The sequence below is a fragment of the Nyctibius grandis genome, chromosome 1, assembly GCF_013368605.1.
Source record: "Nyctibius grandis isolate bNycGra1 chromosome 1, bNycGra1.pri, whole genome shotgun sequence".
NCBI classification, from domain to species: Eukaryota; Metazoa; Chordata; class Aves; order Nyctibiiformes; family Nyctibiidae; genus Nyctibius; species Nyctibius grandis.
Genome location: NC_090658.1, coordinates 42285086 through 42301479, shown reverse-complemented (window position 1 = coordinate 42301479; position 16394 = coordinate 42285086). Strand labels below are relative to the sequence as shown.

At 41.0% G+C, this 16394-nt stretch overlaps 1 protein-coding gene across 1 annotated transcript in view; it reads right to left on the bottom strand.

The window, feature by feature from the left end:
- Positions 1–15430, bottom strand: part of GREM2 (gremlin 2, DAN family BMP antagonist) — a 39695-nt gene extending 24265 nt beyond the window's left edge. The window contains exon 1 of the mRNA XM_068405565.1: positions 15115–15430. The gene's annotated coding sequence lies outside the window, so the exon portion shown is untranslated. The remainder of the gene's footprint in view (positions 1–15114) is intronic.
- Between the last annotated feature and the right edge of the window lie 964 nt (positions 15431–16394).

Below are 16394 nucleotides of genomic sequence, written 5' to 3'. Positions count from 1 at the left end.
GTCTTCAGGTAGACTCACTGATATTTCACACAGTTAAGGTGGACAAAAAAACTACTGCCATTAAAAATACTTGGTCAGTTTGAAGTAATAAGCAAATGCTTACAGACGAATTATTGTGCCAGTTGATAGATGAAAAAAAAAAGCAACCACACCAAAAATGTTTACCAGGAAGTAATTTGAAACAATAAATTAACAACATTTATGTTCTTGGAATATCTTGTGATTCCAACAAAAATTGGTTTTCATTTCTTTTTAGTATCATGTTTCTTCCTTAGTTATTTTGCATATTCTAAATTGGAGTTTACTTTTAAATAACTAAACTTCATCTGGCCATAAAGGGAGAAAAAGGATGAGGGGAGAGAAAACTCCACAAATGTCTGTTTTCTGCCTACTGTAACACACAAAATAAACCTAGCCTAGTTAGTCCTAATCTAGGCTACAGTAGTCCTTGGATATACAGTATCTAAAGAGGTTCTATAAACTACAGCTAAAAAGGTATCCCCCAAAAGTGCGTGTAAAGCTGAACCATTTCCCTTTTTTTTTAAAGCTGTACAGACCAGCAGAAGTCTGGAAGTCCTGTTACATGGGCCAATGATAACCTAACTTTTCTGCTTGTCTTAGTGCCTTGGTTTTGTGATTTAGCAGAGCTGCTCAGCAGGCTCATACGGAACATCCAAGAATGGTTCAGTCTCCTATTACATGCCTTTCTAAGAAGTTTGAGCCTACAACAATTTGAGCCTACTCCATGATCAAATAGCTCCTAATCTTTTTTTTCACAACCTTAGGTATAGGGATCTAGGAAGAACTTAATGGAAGACCTTTGTGGGTAAAGCAGCGAGCTGAGGGAAGAGGGAGAAAGAGCTGAGTACAACTTTTGTGGCAGGAAAATGTAAAGAAACGAGGACTTTTTTCATTGTATGACTACCATATAGTCCAAAGCAAGAAATATGAAAGTATAATTAGAATCCCCCTGTATCTCATAGATTTATACTCTTGGTTGGAACCAAATTAAGATCTGATCAAAGTTTACTTCAGAGATGCCAGACCTTCTGAAGTCATTAACTTCAGTTTTGGCAATGGCGACAAGTACCCATTTTTCTGAAGCTAATGCTAACTTTCCCACAATGTGTGCATTAATTGTAGGCTTCATAACACGAGTGCCTTGTTTGGTACAGTCTCCTGGCTGGAAGGACATAGTTGCTGCCAGTTGGCTGTACCAGGCAAATGATTTAAGCAAAGAAGGGCTGATCCTAATCTCTCCTCATGCAATGCTAATACAGTATCAATGAAAAATTCAGTATCTATGTTGCTTTCTGCGCACAGCTCCCAACTGAACTTTGGACTTGTAAAATTGATTGTTACACGGAACTTTCTCATGTTGAAGTAAAATCACATTCAGTGATCCTCAAAAGTATCTGGGAAATCCCAACAGCCTCTGAAAGGCTCAGCAGCTCTGAACTGTGACATTCTGTCCACTGGCACCAGGGGCCATTCCCTGCGTTAGGGTTTGACAGTGGAGGGGAGGGGGTAAAATGTGTCTAGCTGTTTGGATATAATTACATCTTCTTATAGCTCTGAGGATTTTATCACCTTTAGTTCCAGAATGTAACTTAACCAATGCATTCAACCCTCATAGTGATTCTCCCCAGCCTTCAGTTGCACCTTTTTCTGTACGGAGGGAAAATCTCAGCAGATACATCCAAAGATGGGAGCATTACGAAGCATTTAGCAGCATTTCTCAAGCTTTCTTCCACCCTTTTTCCCCAGCACTTCTGTGGGAGCCTCCACTCATGAGAGGCAGGGTTTTGGAAACTCTCCTTTCTTCCGTATTATCTGAAGTTTAATAATTCCCCACCTCGGTATGCTGACTTACGTACACTGTAAGCCTAATCTCCAGACTCTCCCTACTGACAGCAAAAAGAATGCAGGTGTCTGCCTCACCTATGGGAATTCCTGATGCAGGTCACTTAATTTTTATGTTCTTCGATAATCCTTATGGTGATGCCTCTATTGAATTGTTTAGGTTGCTCAGCTCCACATTTAAAGCATCTGCTTTGGAAAATCAGGGCTTGCACTTCCGTAACACTTTGCAGCTCAGTTCACAGAGCACTTAAATTTGTTTGGAAGCCACCTAGGCAGGTTACCACAAAACAGATTACCTTAGCTGTTACTCTCCTGTTTCTCCACAGGCTTATCAAATCCAGATTCTGTCAGCTTAATCTAGCTTCAAATACTGAGCAAGGACATGAAAAATTCTTAGTCTTTGTAATGCTGAGCAAACGAAAGTCTAAGCACTCTAAGACACAGATTTAAGGTGAATTGCCCAACATGAAACAAAAAGGTGGTGGCTCCATGTTCCCAAACTAGCACTGTAGACATTGTTATTTGTAGAATTCATTTGACCTTCATAATCGGCCAGTCTTCTGCATAGTGAAAATAGGTGGAAGGAAAGAAGGCAAAGGCTACTTTTACCCTCCACATACCTAAACAGTGCCAGAGGGGCCAGATAGATTTAGATTCTTCCTCAGTACTCAGAGACCATGCTGAAGTATCAAGAATAAAAGCAAAAGGCTCCTTTCTTTAACTTATGCATGTGTCAAGGTTTTATTGCAAATCATATACATATATATACATGCAAGGTTGGGCTAACAGGCATGTTTCAAGTAAAGGGTAAGCTGATATGAGAAGGTGACCCAGACTGAGTGGCAATGTCACAGTGGTTCTTGATTTGTGATTTTTTTCATGGGTCAAAATAACATAATCCTATAAGCAAAAACAGTGAAAGAAAAAATGTCTAAATACTTAACCTTTCTCTCCCCATAACCCCAGCGTGTCCTGGAGAGCAGCCCAATAAACAGGAGCAAGCAAAAACTACAAATGTACAACCCTCCTCTTCGCAGGCACCAATGATTGCTGTCTGAAGCAGAGATTCAAAAACATGCCAATATTTGTCTTTCTCCCTTTTCCCCTGCACGTTCTTTCTGCAGACCTCTAACTACAATTTTGTATCAGGGAAACAGTTGCATGCCACGAGCTGATTTGGAGAGAGACTGCTGTCTCAACATAACATGAAGATCACTAAATAGTGACAAAGTAAATCATCCCTCAAAGATAAGTCAATCGTGAATAAGTAATTTTATCTGTCAAGAGTTAACATGCAATGAATACTTGCAAAGGTTACACAACATAAAATCTACTAGCAGTTAGATGTGAGGTCCCTCACATATGCTAACCAAGGAAAACTACAGAGGAATGGATCCCATTTGACTTCTTGATGAAAAGCCTTAACAACAGCAAGTTGTATGTATAAACTCCTAGAAAAGGATTATATCCTAAGAGATTGTTAGCTTACAGCCAGATATCTTACAGGAAATATGCACTTTGTAAGTATTTCTTTGGAAACGTGTTAAATTTCCATTTAAAAATATTCAGAACTATCAGTGGATGAGTGAGGGGAGTAGTTTAAAATGAATAAAAAAACCTAAAGATGGTTAAAAAAGCCAAAGCACTTGTTGAACACCATCATCCCCCCACCACACTCTGAAGCCATAAACAGTTTGGAATTTAACTTGCAGTTAAATCTGACAGACCACTGAAAAGCTTAAGTCACTTTTCACTTCTGTCACTATTTGCATTTTTTCTTTTTTTCAGTTACATAAAAGCATTAATCTGTTTGCATTTTCTTCTTGAATATACTTTTCAAGTTCTCATATGTATTTCTAGCATGGCATGATATCTTTCCCATAAACTCTGTGAAAACATAGCTTATGATGTTTAAAACCTTCTATTTAATTAAAAGAAATTAAAAGTCCTCCTAAAATGTGCAAGCAGCAGTTGTATATTCTGAAATCCAGGCTGTAAGTATACATCCCTTAAATTTTCCTAACTTCTTGAATAAATAGATCCTCTGAGGTTTTCCAGATAAGATGTATTTTAGATTACTCAGGCTATCCAAAGAATGTTTTTGCCGCTCTGTGCAATTAGAGCTGAAAGTGCATTTATCTAGCTATAAATAAGGTGACTCTTAAAGAATGAAGTTCAGAAGTGTTAATGTCAACTCTTTAGTGGACATATCTTTGATAGGGTAACTCCATATCTCAAAGTATCTAAGCTAGTTTCACTGAAGTTTGAAATTAATTCTGACTTTTATAATATATGCAAGTCAGAAAAACTGATGGAATAATTCCAGAATTAAATTTTATGAGTTTTATCATAAAACCTAATTATTTACATAGCTGTTTTGAAAGTTACCATTTAAATATGATGTTAACTCAGAACTACCCCAAAAATCATACAGAGTAAAAAGTATAACTTAAATGTTCCAGGACACTCTATGTATGGAATAATTCAGTTCATCAGAAGCAAATCCTCTCTTCCCTACTTTACAGTACTTGGGTTTAGATAGGCTGCTTCAAAAGAGAAAAGTGCAGGGGCAATTAGCTGTTGTTGGTTTCTTTCTTTTACTCCAGTAAAAATATATTTTACAGCTATGGATGACCTTGTGTAAACCACAAACAGGTTAGAAATGTTAATTAATGAAGATAGCAAAGCAATACACAATGGGCAGAAAATCCCACTATATAGAAGGCATGGTTAACTGTGCCTTTTTTTAAAGTATAAAAGTATTTTTGCACTGTCTTGAAGTAATATGCTGTTCTACTCCTCTGTGCAGGAATTAATTTAATCTAGTATGTGCAAATCTGCATTAGAATTCACATCCTTATAGGCTTTGCAGTAAAGCAAAACATCAATTTTTTTTGCATCTACACGTAAGGTCATGGCTACCTCTTTTATATACTATTCCTATTTGCTTACATACACATATATCACATTGTAATAAGCAGTTTATAATACAAACATTTTAGCCTTCAATATATTTTTTTAAAAAGTGTTCAATGATAGTAACAGTTTTTACAGCCTGTAAAGTGACCCATAAGGTTCTGTTCAAACAATGACAGCATTATACAATCGTAGAATCACAAAATGGTTTGGGTTGGAAAGGGCCATTAAAGATCATCCAGTCCAAGCCCCATGACCTGAGAAGGGACATCTTTCAATAGACCAGGTTGCTCAAAGCCCCATCCAGCCTGACCGTGAACACTTCCAGTGATGGGACAAACACAGCCTCTCTGGGCAATCTGTTCCAGTGCCTCACCACCCTGTCATGTTCAGAAAATTTGGGAATGCTGGTCTTTGGGCTGTCTCTTAAATAGCAACCTTATTCAAAGATCTTCCACACTTAGCAACTGAGCCTGTCTATCTAGACTACTAAGGCCACCCAGTACTAACAGGGTTTTCAAGACATCAGTGAAAGAAGTCTGCACCTAAGAACACTGTCAGCTAGAGGACATACAGTGTTTTGAACACGTCAGTGTTTATAGCACAATTTCTGAGCCAGTTTCCCATAGGTGTTGAGTGCACCATTTTAGACATGCCAAGTGTCACAAAGAAAGTCTGTAACAGAATTAAGACACAACCTAGTGTCTAGCAGCAGAGCCAAGAGCAAGATGACCCCTTCAGCACAAGTTTAGACCTATTCCCAGCCAAAGTGACACCACAGGCATAGCCACAGGCAGCATAACAAAGCAGCAACACTCACTGGACCATTAATACTTTTAAGAGACTATTAGATTCTGCCACCTCAAAGAAATGGGTCATGCGATGAAAGCAAAAGGCCATCACAGAACCTTTAGGAAAGGTTTACAATTAGCAAGAAGACAGTACTTATTTAAAAGCAAAACTGAAGCATGACTCACACACAAAAAATTCCACCAGCATTGCTATCTGACTAACTGCTATATACGTTAGCAGTTCGTATCATGCATCTAGAAGTTCAACAGTTACAGTGCATTTGATGCCCAAATTAAGGCAGCAGCCTTAATCATGGTAAAATAAGCCAGTTTTCAAATGTTTTTAAAGGAAAAATAAATATATTGGGGAAAAAAATCCAATTTGGAGCACTTAATAACTGAAGTATCTTAAATTACAGTTCACTTTTATTGAGAAACTAAGCCTCTCTTTAATGAATACAAATCTAACCATGCATATTCTAATATGACAATAAAAAGCAACTAATTTTGCATTGTCCTGTGAACAGTAAAGATAAATCTCAACCCATGATAAATACAATGACAAATACATTTCAATATTCTCAACAAATACGCCTAAATTTCAGCGTGGGGAAAAAAAAACAACAAGCACGGCATTAGCACCTCGAGATCCCTGTATTTTACACATTCAGAAACAGTAACAGCTTAAGTCAATCACATTTGACTGCTATCCAGTTATTTATATGAGTAAATGAAGCTGGCGTCTGACCGGGGAGATGAACTGGCAACTTGCCGCAGCCTTGAGTTACAATGTGTATATAAAGGAGCAAACTGGGAGCACTCTGATTGTAGCCTATCTACGTGCATGAAGCTAAGCAGAACAGTTCAAATAGGCAATATTTTGTTTTAATTAATGAGAAAGTAAGGTAGAGATTTCTTCAATCTGCAGGTGAAGTTGCCCAGGACAGATCTGCAGAACTTGGCTCCACCATGACCAGAAGCCTGGACTGCCAGTGGAGCTAGATACGCCACAGCCTCCCTTGAGACAGGAAGCCCTTGGTATGGACTTCTCACCCATGCGTTCGCAGTTCTGCTGTCTGAATGGACCAGCTAAAACCAAAGTGAAAATTCCCATCATTGTTGGCAGTTTCAGAGACTCCACAACACGCTGGACTGTGCTATGGCCATTGTTACAATAGAGAAGCAAGGACCATAATGAAAAGATAACTCAGCTGGCTGGGAAAGGTCATTTCCAGTGACTCCATAGACCTTTAAAGACCATTTTGTGTGGGAGAGGAATGAAGGAGAAATGGATTATTCCTCCTCAGAACAAGTGTGTTGAACAAGATGAAAAAAATTTCTTCAGATTTTAATATCTTGAAGCAGATTAGCAGCTCATTCACATCTTATATGAACAGGAGAAGAAATGGGTATTTTGGGGTGACTTACATACAAATCCATAAATTTCATACAAAAAAAATGATCCTTGCTTTTTAGGCACTTTTCTAAGACATTTCAAAGCTGAGAGTAGCTTAAAAATAAACTAATTTCCCTAACTGTCTTTTTATCAAATAACTGTATTATCATACACAGCATGAACAGCTCACAGCAGTAGCTTCCATAACCAACAGTGACTTCATCCTGCAGCTCCTACTAATTCCCAGCACATGGTGGGAAATGTCCACTGGCCTTTTCTGGTGTTCAGAAGTACACAGTAAGTAGCTTCCCACTCTTGCAAGATATTTGCCATCTTGGAAGTGACGAAAACATTTGCAATAGTAGCTTATGTATTGCATTGTGATTATGCATTCCCCTCTGCTCTTGATATTTGAAAGAAAAATTTCCTGTAGGCAATTCATGGCAAAATTGCTTCATTCTATTTTACTGATTTGTAAGCAGCACTTGTGTCCATGTAAAAATGACCTCTTAACATGTACTTAGGAATGGAAAGTCATCCCTGTGGCCTTTTCTTTCTCCAGAATTCACTCTCTAGTTGAAACATTGGCCAAGGCACAAATAAACAAACATTAGTAAATACGAGATTTGACTGCCGTTGCTTCTCAACAGTAGAGCCTGCCAATACCAGATACGGATCCAGAGATATTGCTGGGTTTGCCTCATCCAGAATAACTTTTCCAAGGAGTTACACCCTCGTCTAGCTTGCTCAGATTCTGAAAATCACTGTTTATGACTGTGGTCTAATAGTTGACCTAACCAGAAGTGCCAGGAATCAAACCACACACTTTGGAAAGCAACAGGATCCATAAGCTACAGATTCCTTATTTTGAGAGTCCATGGTATGAGAGTCTCAATTCTAAACCATATGAGATGGCTATGCCAGGATAATAGTTCAGATTCCGCAAATCACGTCCATATTGTTAAGTCTTTCAACGTCTGGCATAGTTTTAAATGGACAACAAATCAGTTTGTCGGATAGTCTGAACTGCTAAATAAATAGTGATAAATTTCCTAATACTCCTGGGCAGTGTTCCTGCAAGTACAACGTGTGTTTATCAGTTTCCCACTGAGCTAGCGTTGACTTTCAAATTTCCTTTAATCTTATTATAGTAAACATAGTACAGCTCTCTGGCAAACAAGAGTAACATTCTTCCTGTAATATCATATCCTTCTTTTAAAGAAACCTTAGAGATGTCCAGAAAAGAACTAGGCTCAACTTGGAATGACACAATAAACTTGTTTCCAAAGAAACTTCAGTTTTATAAAATATTAGATTTTAAACTGAAAAAAAAAAAACCACACAAGACTATTTTTATAAAGAGAAGATTGGCAATTTCTTACAGGTACTCAAAATAGTGTTTGCATGTATCATACCTTTAAAGTCAGATATTGAAACACCAACATAATATATTTTTCTAGTTGGAAGCAGTCTACCTGAGTTGATAGGATAAAGCAACTGGCATTTTGGATGTAGAACTCAGAAAATAGTAAACTGTAGCTTGTGAAGGAGCTTTTTCAGTGCGCCTTCAAGAAGAAAGAATATAAAGTGCAGACGACTTCGAAAAAAAAGCGAATAAAGAAAACCAAATGGGATTTATTATGGTACAATTTGTATTTAAAGCTTCTCTTCACTTGGGAAGAATTTATGGTAGACAAAGGTAGGATTTGTTTTACAGTCTAAAAAAAAAAAAAAAGAGAAAAAAAGAATAACCTAGATTGAGCTGTTGAGTAACTTTGTGTAAGTGACTGAAGGGACTTTGGGAACCTGAGAGCAAGACATTCTCAGAGGGCAGAAACTAGCTCAATTTCCAACTGTGTGTGGTTGTCTCACTTGCTTCAGGGTTCCCATGGAAAAAGGGTCATTACATATAACAAAAATAGCATACAATGGCGCTATTTTCACGTATTTTCTGTGATTTTTGAATAAAACTATAAATTTTCCTAATAATCAGTTTACGTGACATTTGAGTCTTCAGCTTCAGATACTCTTAAGAAGGCACAAGTTCTGGGCTATGGCTTTACTTAGGGATCAGCTTCAGTAAGAAATGGAAATATTAAAGAGGCAGATCAACAATCTTTCCCTGCCTACACAGAATCCAAGGTACTTGTAATTTGTTTCAGTTTGTAAGTATTCCCTCTTAAGAATATTTGGGCAAAAGCTGTTCTCACTGAAGTATCAGGCAAAGTTTCTGTGGGCTTCATTAATGAAGAATATAGACCAAAGTCAACAAACATGCTTAGTATAAAGCCGTGGCGTGTAGTACTCTGAAAGGTGTCAGCCAGAGAACAAATTAAATCAAAATACAAGCGATAGCCATCTCTCTCTTTATTAGGACACTTTACTGGATGTATCCATTAAGTCATGCAACGTGTTCACATATTCCCCGTCTTCTCTGCCTGTCATACTCCTCTTGTTCCTCGCAAAGGACACTGAGCTCCAAATTATGTTGACGGAACAGGAACTGACAAACGATAGATGGATCATAACAAAAAAACATGCCTAAGGCAAGGATGTCTGACATCTGAGAGCTGGGATGTTTTCATTTTGGATAGAAGCTCTGACCCACTATTTACACCCCTATCCCAAGCTCTCCCACATATTTTTAAATTACAGCTTTCCAGATGTTATCTGTGTGGAGACTGGCCAGATTTATGGGCAGGATCCCACTCAACTCTAAGCCAAACTAGTGTTTTGGCCTCACTGGAAATGAGATTAGGTCTCAGATTTGCACCAGCAAAAAACTGCTGTTTCATGCCAGAAATGGTCACGCAGAATTTTTACAATGCTGTTTATTTTTTTTGTTAGCACTACTGTAGAATATCAAGCTATTTAGCATTATCATAATAGCACTGAAGCAGAGTAATAGGATAGACTAGGCATGGCTGGAATCCACAACAAAACTGCACACAAATGAAGAAGGGTGGCTAGTCCACTTCTAGCACCAGCTCAATACAGTTTTCCAGCTCTAGCAAGTGTTTGTACAAGACAAGGTCAACAATGCGTTCTGCATGAGTTGTACAAATGCTGTTTCCAAGTTTTAAGAGAAGTTAAAAATTCAGGAAATTTTTAAGATTTATTGCTCTTAAATCCACAGTCTCATGTTGTATTTGTGCATTGCCCATCACACTCAATAAAAACTGGTTCCAAAAAGAAATTTGGAGGGTAAATAATATATTTTCCTTTCCCAGTGTACTTTACTTCTCCCACTTCCTTTACACAAAATAGGCAGAAATGAAATCTTTATGAGACTTTTTGTATTTGAATGTATCATAGTTTTAATTTCTTCTTAGTTTCATTATAAATTATGGTTTCTTAAAATACTCACTTCCCAAAAAATAATGACTTTAAAACTGTCTGGAATGAGAGATAAATTTACCTTTTTCTTTCTATAAAGAAGCTTGCAGTAACGACAGTAGCATGCATACTTCTATATATATGTTTACAGTATAACTAATTCTATATGGCAGTGCAGACTCTACCAAAAACTAACCTTAGTAAATCCTCCTTAGTTTTATGACTAATCTAAAATATGCCGCTATAACTCTCATAGATACTATGTAGACAGCAACCACAGAAAAAAAATATACAAAATCTCATAGATAAACATGGTTATGCGTGGAAGAAAAAAAAAAGAATTTGAAAAGTAGATGCTGTAAGATGACTTTTTGACAAAGACGGGTTACAAATGAACTTGCCATGATTGTATCACACCGGATTTTGAAAGACAGATTGCCCTCTGTTTTAACGTCCTGGAGCAAGACAGATTCTTATGGCCTGTTTCCCTTTCTGAAACAGGATTCAAAAATCTTCTTCAAAAACTGGTAATAAAAGACAATACACTGAGAACAAGAAATAGCATGGTTTCAAGTGACATATCTATAATCTACACAACTCATGTTAAAATCTACACTTCATCCCACAGAGCAGCTATGCGTTGGAATAAGTTTTGGAGTAGACAACTTCTAGCAATAAAAATAGAGTCATCTGAGAAGGAAAAGCTCTCTTGTTTTTCAGTTTCTACTGTTCAGAATAGCACAACATTTTCTGCAATCTAAAAGCAGTCTCGGAGCAGTTGCAGTGATCCAGAACAAGGAGGAGCCTTGTATCGTCCATGCTACACACAGCCTTGTATCGTTCATGCTACACACACACAACCCTATGATTTCCATCACAATCCCTGTGAAAATGTGTGTAAAACTGAAGTGTTGGTAAGAAGCCCGATTCTTGCAGCAATGACAACCATCTTCTCATACTGACTAAGAAGGATTTGATCCCTAATTGCTCCGATAATGTATTTTCTAGTTAGAAATGCTTTCATACAAAAGATAATGGTTTATAATTAACAAAACCATCCTTCTATTTAAAATAATTTTCACATAAGAAGCAAACTAAAGAGAAACAAGAAAGTGCAAAAAGTCAGTCAAATTACCAAACAACAGAGAACTGAAAAGTTTTCAGCTTTAGAGTGGAAACTGAAGGGAAAAAAAATGTTTCAGCATTTTTTAAACAGAAGCTTGCAGTTTTAAGTGGAAGTTTCTAAACATCTCCCTGGTCATCACACATTCCCACCCGTGTGGGGCAACTGGACTCCAAGGCCAGGGATGTTTCCCATCATGTGCTGGGACCCAGAACTGCCACCACAGGTGGCACCTTCTTTCTCCAAAGCGCTACTTCTGGTGCATTATGGGAGATGTAGTCAACCAAGATGCTGCACCCACAAAACACAGCGCACCATTTCTAAGTGACAGGTTTTAAGTTTCAAGCCAATGTTTCTTTCTCACCATTCCCAAATGCCACGAGGAACATAAACACAGCCTTGTGAACCTTTACACATGGAAGGGCTACAGCCAGTGACAGGCTGAACCATGAAGCACCAGTTGTCCTTTCCCAAATGCAACTGCTGTGTTCACATTCACCAGACAAGCACAAGGCTGCATTATCCAAAGTTCCCACTCAAAAAGTAGTCTGCTATCCCACTATCACATGCCAGAACATTAAAAAAAAAATAAGCCATCTTCTTTTAGAACTGAAGGGAGCTCAGTGCTCATATACAAGTAGGGCAGCCGCAGTTTCCTGCAGGGTTGTGCTCTCCTGCTGAGCCAGAAGGAGCTTCTTGGTAACACAAGTGTAGGCAATGGTGCAAGAAGCAGGGACTAGCCCACACCCCTGGGAAAGATGGTTAGTATCGGCTTCAAACCGCACAGTGCACCAGTACTAGTCTTGCTGCAAATGGATTAGGCCTATGTTAGCAGGTAGCACCGCCCAACGGGAACAGACACACAGAGCAAAACAGTTAAGCGCGGAAGACTTACTATCAACATTAATGTAATTTTATAGAGTTTTTCTTCAGGCTAGCTCTGGTCTGGTCCCACAGACTGAATTTCCAGCAGTGACTCAAGCACATCGTCTCATTTAGATTCATCCTAAAGGAATCCAGCTGGCCCACCATGAGGTCTACAGAGATGGACAGTAAGTGGGAACAACTGGAAGACTGGCGTCAAAAGTACACTCCTGACACGAAGCACAACACTAATACAAATGCACAACCACACCCACAAGCATCTGTGAGAGTGAAGCGAAAGACCTTATTATGCAGCTCTTGAAGAGACTCTTCGGATGTCAGTAAATCTGCACAGTGACCTGAACTGCTCATTGAAATAATTCTAACTCAAGTATCAGAAACTTGTAAATCCCAATTTACCAGTTCCAAATTGGAATTTACCAGTTTCTGAGTTAGAATTATTTCAGTGTGAATTTAGTAGTAGTGTGCATAGACCTATGTAATCGAGCAGTTGGAATTTACCAGTTACCAAATTTATCAAGCAAAACCACAGCACGACTAAACTATTTATTACAGAAGACGATGATCTGGATCTACTTGATTTACACTTTCATAAGCATTGACAAATGGCAACCGAAACCAAGCATTTTCCAAAGGACAGGATTTATTGATATAGTGCAGTTGGCAATTCAGATATTAGTTTTTACCCTCACCTGATACTGCGGAAAGAAACAAAAATCTCCTGAGTACTATTTTCAACTTCTCATACCTTTGTTCTATTCCACATTGAAAGTCATGTTTCATGACAGCACAGTCTATTTGAAAGATAAATAAAAAGCAAATAGGTCAGCTAAACCAACCAGCTCAAAAATTTGTGGTTAATGGTATTTATTTTTGTGGCACCTTTTTAGAGGTCTTACTGGTGCTTTTCACTGACACATCTTTCATTTACTTATCACACTGCAATGGAAGGCTGAGCAAACCTCGCTGCTACCAGCCGCACCTCCTCCCCGTGCACAAGAGCTCTGCACAAAGAGCAGGCTCCAAGAGATGTGCGAAGGCAAAATTCTACCTGCTAGGTTTCTCACTCATCCTACAAGAGAGATTCAGCAAAGCAGTCCGCTTTCTTCAGCTTCCCAGCAATCACACACAAATGTTTAGAATTTAGGACTCCACTGCATGCCTCAGACGATAGCCGTTCATAAGGACCATGCAACAAGCCTGAGAGAGAGAGGTCTCTTCCTCGGAGCCTGAATACTGAGACAGAACCCTCATGGCCCAGCTCTCAGTAATAAGCAGATTGCTGTTCCTTACCTCTATTTAATTATTTTTCTCAGGGCTCTTTTTTAAAATCTTTTATTATTCCTCCTTAACTTTTGGAAAGGGATGAGGAAAGGCCAGCCTGAGAACTATGCAACGAGTTTAGCAAGCGAAACATCTGCGTTAAAATACATCAGGCATTCTAAGCATATATTTCTGGCGGCATGTACTTCTTGGAGTTCAAGCAACAAACTAATTCCCTAGGGGAACACAGTATCTGTATCGTATTGGCACTGGTGGGAAGGCAAGGCTCTGATGTGATGTTGATTTCTCCCTGGTTTAGTGAGAAATGGCCTTGAAGTGGCCTGATAACCAGCTTGCTAACTGGGGCTCTGCACAGACAGTGCTTGGTCTTGCACCTGCTGCTTCGTGATTCTCGGGAGGACTGTGGGATTCTTAACCTGGGGCTCTTCCCTGGGGAATCTCTGCTGCGGTCACCTGTCAGGCTGAAGTTCACTGGACTCTACTAATCGGGCTTTCATTCAGTTTATTTCTCCTCTTTCGGAGAAAAAAAGAGGTTTAACTTGTTACGAGCTGTTAATTTTGTCCTCAAAAATCCACCAAAAGTTATATAACCGCTTTCACAATAGCGTGCTAAAAATAAGAGTTGTTGAGCCAAATGCCACTGCAATTTTTTATAAGACCTGTGACTCCAATTCTGGAAGACCTGTGAAAGTGCAAATATTTCCTTAGCTTTAGCAGAAAGTCAAGCAGGAGCTCCTTGTGAGACAGACCTGGGTTTGCATTACTATAATCCTCATTTGCAAGGAGAAAAAAACCCAGTGTATGTATACACATATATATATATATCTCTCTCTCCAACTCATGACTTAATGCTATTCGCTCTTGGAGCTGATCCCTCGTGGGGTTTCATAATCACAAACCATCATTAACCCAAAGCAAAGAAAGAAAAGTACAAAGGGGCACAGGTTTCAAGCAAGAGATTAATTTTTTTTCCTGTTTTTTCACTTGGGAGGGAGCGCGGAGACGCGATGCACGACGCTTCCAGCCCAGAGGGACTTGGCCATCCAGGTAACTTCCGAGGGCGCTCGGAGGGAAGCACCGAGACCCAGACGCTGCCGGGAAGCGGCTCACATGAATTTCGTTACATGCCCCTGGAAACGCCCCACGGGCGCGTAGCGCGGCCGCGGGACGCGCCGCTCCCCGCCGAGGCGTCCGGCTGCCGCCGCCCGCGCTCCGGCCGCCGGGATCCCCGCGCGGGGACGGGCAGGGCGGGCGGCCACGGGGGGTACGGCGCGGCGGGGCTGCGGCGGGGCTACCGGGGGGGCGGCGGGGCTGGCGGGGGCGCTGCGGCGGGCGGAGGCGCAGCCGGGCGGCCCCGCGCTGTCACCGCGCCCGCGCCCGCTGGCCCTGCGCGCCGCCCCGCTGCCCGGCGAAGGGGCGATAAGGGTAAGAGGGCAGGGGAGGAGGAGGAGGGCAGCAAGCCGGCCGCCAGAGAAGCGGTGCCGGACCAGGACGCCGGGCGCCCCCCGGCCGCCCCATACCTGCACGGAGGCGGGGAAGGGTCTGCAGCGCGCTCCGTCCTGCCGGCTATAGATCCCAAGCGGGGATGAAGCGGGGTGGCGGTCGTCGCCCGCTGCTGCTGCTGCTGCCGCTGCTGCTGGTGGCGGTGGTGCGAAGCCCTCGCTGGCTGCAGATGCCCATAGGCGCTCAGTGGGGGGGAGAGCGGTACGCGGAGAGAGCGAGGCGGCTTCGCCGGTCCCGGCGGCGGCGGAGGGAAGCTCGGCACTGGCTCCGCGCAGCCACTGCCCGGGGAGAGGATCAAGCCCCAGCTTTCGATTGGCTCCGGTGGCCAAACAGCTCACACCAGCCTGCCCGCCCGCCCGCCTCCCCTCCGCCGCCCCACACGCTCCGCTCGCCGGCGGCTCCGCTCCTCCCTGCCAGCCCCCAGCCTCCCAATCTGGCGGGCAGGTCAACCCCCGTGCCTTTTCTGCCCCCCCCCTCCCCCTTCTCTAAGGTGACCTCCAATCCCAAACCCTTTGTTTATGCAGGGACATTCTCACCCTGGATCTGACAAAACACACTCATGCCCTTCGCATCCTCCTCCTCTGGCTGAAGGACCTGCAACTTTAAGCGTTCGTGACATTTGGTGTCACGCTCAATATTCAGACACGTTTGTTCTCTGAACATTTTAAAAACTATCCCTAGCTGGTAAAATTAAAAGCATGCAGAGCCTGATCACCTGAGGGCTAAATCTGAGGTAGGACAAAGCATTCTTTGCCTGAGTTTAGTTTGCTTTTCTTACACTGTTTGGGTTCCTAGCCCCGTCTTGGTTAAATATACGTCAAATCATGGCATGCACAGAAAATAAAATCAGGATGCTAACCCTCCTGTGCCTGAATCTAGGGCTATTTAATCGCAGCGGCTGTGATTGTCATTTGTCGGTGCATCTTTAATGTTGGCATTCTTTTTGCTCAGGATGACTGAAGTGGCCTATGGAAAAGGGTTCTCCCTCCTGCAGACATGCTGTAGTCTTAAGTCAAATCTTAGACTTGTCTTCTGGGCAAAATGGCAATCCTTTGCTTTCAGTATGACCCTCTGTTTAAACAAGAATACAGCTGAACTAGATAAATAGGCCCTTTGGGTTTTCTCAGCGCAGGAAGATGTTGTAATATTTCCAGTAAACATGTTGGCAAAATTGCTTATTAAAATTATGGAGAACAAAATTATCAGTTATAATAGATGCACTCTTAATGCAATGACCTGCATTTAACTGATGCTGTTGAATTAACTAATGTCTATGCCTGTTGGTACACCAAGTGCC